This window comes from Dermacentor albipictus, chromosome 4 (genome assembly GCF_038994185.2).
Source record: "Dermacentor albipictus isolate Rhodes 1998 colony chromosome 4, USDA_Dalb.pri_finalv2, whole genome shotgun sequence".
Classification (NCBI taxonomy): Eukaryota; Metazoa; Arthropoda; class Arachnida; order Ixodida; family Ixodidae; genus Dermacentor; species Dermacentor albipictus.
In genome coordinates this window covers 32,210,102-32,216,615 of record NC_091824.1, presented here as the reverse complement: position 1 = coordinate 32,216,615, position 6,514 = coordinate 32,210,102, and the positions used below count along the sequence as shown (strand labels likewise).

The following is a 6,514-nucleotide window of genomic DNA, read 5'->3' as shown; positions in this document are numbered from 1 at the left end:
AGTGCAGCGTATAGCTGAAGAAGGAGATCAATTTGAACACGTCCTCTAGGCAGCAGCGGGTGTTCAACGGCGCTTACGAATTCATAGATAATACGGACACACTGAAATTTAATGTATATTTTTTTGCTTTTTGCGCAGGCGTCCCGATTGCCTATTCGGCTCATTTATAAGTGCATTTCCTTTCTTGAAAGCTTCGGTTTTGCCTTCTGCCAACACCTGAGTTGCTTTCTGCTCTGTTTATTTCAATGTTATTTTATGCCATGAACCTGTTATTTGAGCACGCATACACTGTCATGAAAATTAAAAGCGCCACTATAATTTGGCTTTGATCCGAAGCAAGTTTCTGGCGCGAAATACAGCTGCGCCTGCACTCTCGATGTGGTGCGAGCAAAGCGGTGATATTGAAACATTCTATGAGGAGGAGGTGGAGGAGAAGGAGGAAAAAAACTTTATGCAGGTCCTGCACAAGGTGTTGCCACCTGCCTGGCTAGTCCCATGTTGAGACCGGGAGGTGAAGCCTCCTAGTCCTATCACTGTCGTACTGGACAACCAGGACTTGAGGGATATGTTCATGCGGTTTGATCATCCCTGAAAACCGATTCTGGGAAATGCCAGGGTCGAGCGACCCCCCTATTCATGTCTGCAATGTCATACCGTTCCTTCATTTGTTATTACATTGTTTTTCGTGCTTCGTGCGTTGTCAGAGCGGTGCTTCGGCCGCAATATCAAGGGGCTGTTTTTATCGATGTGATCAGTTGGCCTTGAGAGACGGATAATAAGTGTGACGTAGAGAGGAAGGAGTAGCTACAAAACCACCGAACCTGCTGATGGTGTTCCTTCCTTACCATTATAAACGTAACGCGGTGATTCTTCGGGTTCTCCACAGGCAATGCAGTTGCTTTCAATCAGCTTATTTGAAAGTGCTGCTTTATGATGCGGGTGGGTGCAGTCACGTGGTATTTTTAATATATTGTGAGGTTTGTTTGCCAGTCGGAAAATCTTGCACACAATTTTACGTCGTTGAAAACTCAGCAGTTAGATGACACCTGGGGGTGCCTAGAAATGCACCATTGACACTTTGATAGTTAGGACAGCACTTCTCAAATTATATAATTATTTGCAATTGTCGAATGGAATTTCAGGAACGAAAATTATACTGGTGGCTGCTCCACTCTACTGTTAAGAATATGCATTATTTGTCTTCGAGTAACACAACTGCTATTTTCTGTAGGCCTTGGTGCATGATAGTTCGCGCACCCTGTATAATTCACTCAGTAACCGAAATGAGGCCAAACCTGATTCATTCGAAATCAGAATCAACAACAGTCATGCGCAGGAGCGCTCATACTCGGACTCACAGAAAAAGACAAAAAAGACACAGGTAGGTTGCAGTTTTGACGGAAAGGCGAAGCACTATTAGCGATAGTGAATCATACGACAATTACACGAAGGAAGATTACACCACCGAAAGACGACAGATTCGTGGCGGTGGGAAAGGGCTCAGGCTGTAAAATTGAAGTGCCTCCTAGTATGAGGTCTTGTAAATTCTCATATGAGGCCCTCACTTAAGTGAACAACTCTTCGAGGTCACACGAAGAGTTATATATATATATATATATATATATATATATATATATATATATATATATATATATATATATATATATATATATATATATAATGAGAAGCCAACAAACACTGACACCAAGTGGAACATAGTGGAAATTGCATATGCTTAATAAATGAAATAAAATAATGATAAATTAATGGAAATGAAAGTGGATGAAACAACAACTTGCCCCGCAGGTGGGAACCGAACCCACAACCTTCGCATGTCGCGTGCGATGCTCTACCAATTGAGCTACCGCGGCGGCGTTTCCCCATCCACTTTCTTGGGTATTTATGTGTACTAGTAGAACCCTGGGAGTGTTAGCCAGCGCCCCCACTCACAGACCTTGACCTTGGTTCCCACCTGTGGCGAGTTGTTTTTTCATCCACTTTCATTTCCATTAATTTATCATTACTTTATTTCATTTATTAAGTATATGCAATTTCCACTATGGTGTACTTGGTGTCAGTGTTTGTTGGCTTCTCATTATATGACTAATAAATATCGGGTCCTTCGGTTAACCCCCTTTCTTCTCGTTTATATATATATATATATATATATATATATATATATATATATATATATATATATATATATATATCATCAGCCTGGTTACGCCCACTGCAGGGCAAAGGCCTCTCCCATACTTCTCCAACAACCCTGGTCATGTACTAATTGTGGCCATGCCGTGCCTGCAAACTTCTTAATCTCATCCGCCCACCTAACTTTCTATCGCCCCTTGCTACGCTTAACTTCCCTTGGGATCCAGTCCGTAACCCTTAATGACCATCGGTTATCTTCCCTCCTCATTACATGTCCTGCCCATGCCCATTTCTTTTTCTTGATTTCAACTAAGATGTCAATAACTCGCATTTGTTCTCTCACCCAATCTGCTCTTTTCTTATCCCTTAACGTTACACCTATCATTCTTCTTTCCATAGCTCGTTGCGTCGTCCTCAATTTGAGTAGAACCCTTTTCGTAAGCCTCCAGGTTTCTGCCCCGTAGGTGAGTACTGGTAAGACACAGCTATTATATACTTTTCTCTTGAGAGATAATGGCAACCTGCTGCTCATGATCTGAGAATGCCAGCCAAATTTACTGCAGCCTATTCTTATTCTTCTGATTATTTCAGTCTCATGATGCGGATCCGTTGTCACTACCTGTCCTGAGTAGATGGATACCCTTACCAGTTCCAGTGCCTCGCTACCTATCGTAAAGTGCTGTTCTCTTCCGAGACTGTTAAACATTATTTAGGTTTCTGCAGATTAGTTTTTAGACCCACCCTTCTGCTTTACCTCTCCAGATCAGTGAGCATGCAGTGCAATTCGTCCCCTGAGTTACTAAGCAAGGCAATATCACCGGCGAATCTCTAGTTACTAAGATATTCTCCATTAACACTTATCTCCAATTCTTCCCAATCAGGGTCTCTGAATGCCTCCTGTAAACACGCTGTGAATAGCATTGGAGAGGCTGTATCTCCCTGCCTGGCGCCTTTCTTTATTGGAATTCTGTTGCTTTCTTCATGGAGGACTACGGTGGCTGTGGAACCGCTATAAATATCTTTCAGTATTTTTACATATGGCTCGTCTGCACCCTAATTCCGTAATGCCTCCATGACGGCTGAAGCTTCGACTGAATCAAACCCTTTCTCGTAATGAATGAAAGCTAGATATAAGGGTTGGTTATATTCCGCACATTTCTCTATAAGCAGATTGATAGTGTGAGTTTGGTCTATTGTTGAGTAGCCTTTACGGAATCCTACCTGGTCCTTTGGTTGACAGAAGTCTTAGGTATTCCCGATTCTATTTGAAATTAACTTAGTAAATACTCTGTAGGCAATGTACAGTAAGCTGATCGCTCTAAAATTTTTCAAGTCTGGCATCCCCTTTCTTATGGGTTAAGATTATGTTAATCTTCTTCCAAGATTCCTGTACGCTTGAAGTCAGGAGACATTGCGTATACAGGGTGGCCAGTTTTTCTAGAACAATCTGCCCACCATCCTTGAACAACTCCGCTGTTACCTGATCCTCCCCAGCTGTCTTCCCCTTTGCATAGCTCACAAGGCTTTCTTTACTTCTTCCGGCGCTACTTGTGGGATTTGAAATTGCTTTAGATTGTTCTATTTTCCATTATCATAGTGGATGCCATTGGTACTGTATAAATCTCTGTAGAACTCCTCAGGCACTTGAACTATCTCAACCACATTTGTAATGCTATTGCCGGCTCAAGCCTAGAGTCTGGCTGTGGCCGCACTCTAGGCTTTTTTGTGCAATTTTATCAACACGCTGATTTTTTTATCCGGTGTAAAATTGCGCAAATCGCGCGGCACCGAGTTTGGAACCATGGCCCTCTTGTACGTGAGGCGGATGCTCTACCTCTACGCCACCGCTGCACACACACGCACACACACACACACACACACACACACACACACACATATATATATATATATATATATATATATATATATATATACACAAATATTTTAGTCTTATCATAAGAAGCCAGCAAACCCTGACACCAAGGACCACACAGAGGAAATTACTTGTGCTTAATAAATGAAATAAAGAAACGATAAAGAAATGGCAATTAAAGTGGATGAAAAAACAACTTGCCGCAGGTGGGAACCGAACCCACAACCTTCGCATTTTGCGTGCGATGCTCTACCAATTGAGCTACACCACAGCGTCGTTTTCCAATCCACTTTCCTGGGTATTTATGTGTCCTAGTAGAACCCTGGGAGTGTTAGCCAGCGCCAAACCTCACAGACCTTGGCGGAGGACGTGGAACGTCTTTCTTGCCGCAGGCGTCACGAGAACGTGATTTTTAGGGTCAAGGCAACAGGTCAATAAACCCACATATGCTACCTGAAGGCATCAATGTTGCCGGATTCGAGACCCTCGTTATGTAATGAACGAGAAGAAAGGGGGTTAACCGAGGGGCCCGATTTTTATTAGTCATATCATAAGAAGCCAACAAACACTGACACCAAGGACAATTACTTGTGCTTAATAAATGAAAGAAAGAAACGATAAAGCAATGGAAATGAATGTGGATGAAAAAACAACTTGCCGCAGGTGGGAACCGAACCCACAATTTTCGCATATCGCGTGCGATGCTCTAGCCACTGAGCTACCGTGGCGTCGTTTTCCCATCCACTTTCTTGGGTATTTATGTGTCCTAGTAGAACCCTGGGAGTGTTATATATATATATATATATATATATATATATATATATATATATATATATATATATATATATATATATATATATATATATATATATATTGCAAGCTAGCCGATGAAGAAGAAGCTAGAAAGGTGATTCCGACGACGAAGAAGTGGGGGTCTGGGAGGAGCTGAAATAAACAGTGATGGCCTCCTTGCCGGTCTGGTTACTTGTTCTGTTACAAATTTGGCAAGGCTGCATGTGGAATCTTCTGCTACTCGCCTGAGCCGCACCGATTTTCCATGGACAATGTGCACCGACGCTACAGTTTCCCTTGATAAGCCGGTGAACGTTTCACAGTGAGTCTATGGTGAAGAGCGGTCCCCTTAGGGTGAGCACTTGTCATGTTGTACTCTTACTACTGCAACTTGTCTACCAGAAGTTCAACTCTGGCGAGGGCTTTCAAGATTGTCATGACTGATACCCAGCACGATGCAGACGTCGTGCGTTCTCGCGAGCTTTGAGGTTGCACCGCAGCAAATCCAGCCTTCAGGAAAACGGAAGTAACACCTCGTAACCGCGATTTAAAGGACCCCCGTGGAAGTGCGCTGATGCATGATATAATGCAGTTGCAAAAAACTAATGGCCAACATCAGCAGCAATTATTTCATTTTTTATTGCAAGCAAACTTTCGGCAAATGAGGACGACACCCATGCAGCTTGCCTGGCCGGAGGCCTACGACTGGTCGTACACAGGAAGTGCCCAGGAGTGGATTGGTTTTTACGAATACGCCTGTGACGGGAATTGCTGGCGAAATGATAAAGACAAAGTTATGAACATGCGCCTGCATTTGTGAGGTCGTGGAAAGATTTGGCACGAGCTTCTAGCTTCTGAAGGAGGTGAACGCCCATAAAATGAGTGGAAACAGAACGTTTTGTTCTCATTCGGTTCAAACCAGCTTTAGCACTAGGATGAAACTACGTTTTACAAGTACCACTCCGGACCAGATCTTGACTATTCTTTTGAGAAATGGAGATTGCTACATTTAGCTTAGTCTGCACTACCCCAGGCTTCATTGGTCACGCTCATTATGCTGGGACATCCGGAAGACATGCGGTGTCGTGTTCAGCTTCAAAAGTCAAACAACACAGAAGAGTTACTACAGAATATAAAACAACTGTTCTGTAAGGTTGAGCAACCTGTGATCAGTTATGATAGCATGAAATTCTAAGATGAACTGGCCCCACCGAATAAACAAGTCGCATATCAAGAGGAGAGCAGGAAGGCAGCCACACACACACACACCTCTGATTACAATTCAGCACGACCACAACACAAAACATTTCTTGTACAGCGCACCAATCTGGTATATGTTTTGGTGCATGTAAATGGCAAAGAAGTTAGTGCGTTTGTTAACAGTGAAGCTTCCATCACCGTTGTGAACAAGAAACATATTCCGTACTTGAACCCAGTGAAATATTTTCCAGTGAGTGTGTGGATACGAAGGCAAAATGCAAGTGCACAATAAGTGGGCAAGGTAATGGTCACGTGCCAGAGCAAGAGTATCGAAACCAGAGCATGGGTCCACGTTGGAGTAAAATATCAAATGATTTTTTCATGCAGGGTAATGCAAGAGCTCCGTCTTAATCTTTATTGGGATTGCCTACCAGGAACTCGTACACCATATATCGTCTGACCCCATGCTTACGATACCTGACTTCAGCGTGCCCGTTG

General features: G+C 43.0%; 1 non-coding gene across 1 annotated transcript; it reads right to left on the bottom strand.

The window, feature by feature from the left end:
- Positions 1 to 4,222: 4,222 nt before the first annotated feature.
- On the bottom strand, positions 4,223 to 4,297 carry TRNAL-CAA (transfer RNA leucine (anticodon CAA)). Its single transcript has one exon. It is a non-coding gene; the product is annotated as a tRNA-Leu (tRNA).
- Between the last annotated feature and the right edge of the window lie 2,217 nt (positions 4,298 to 6,514).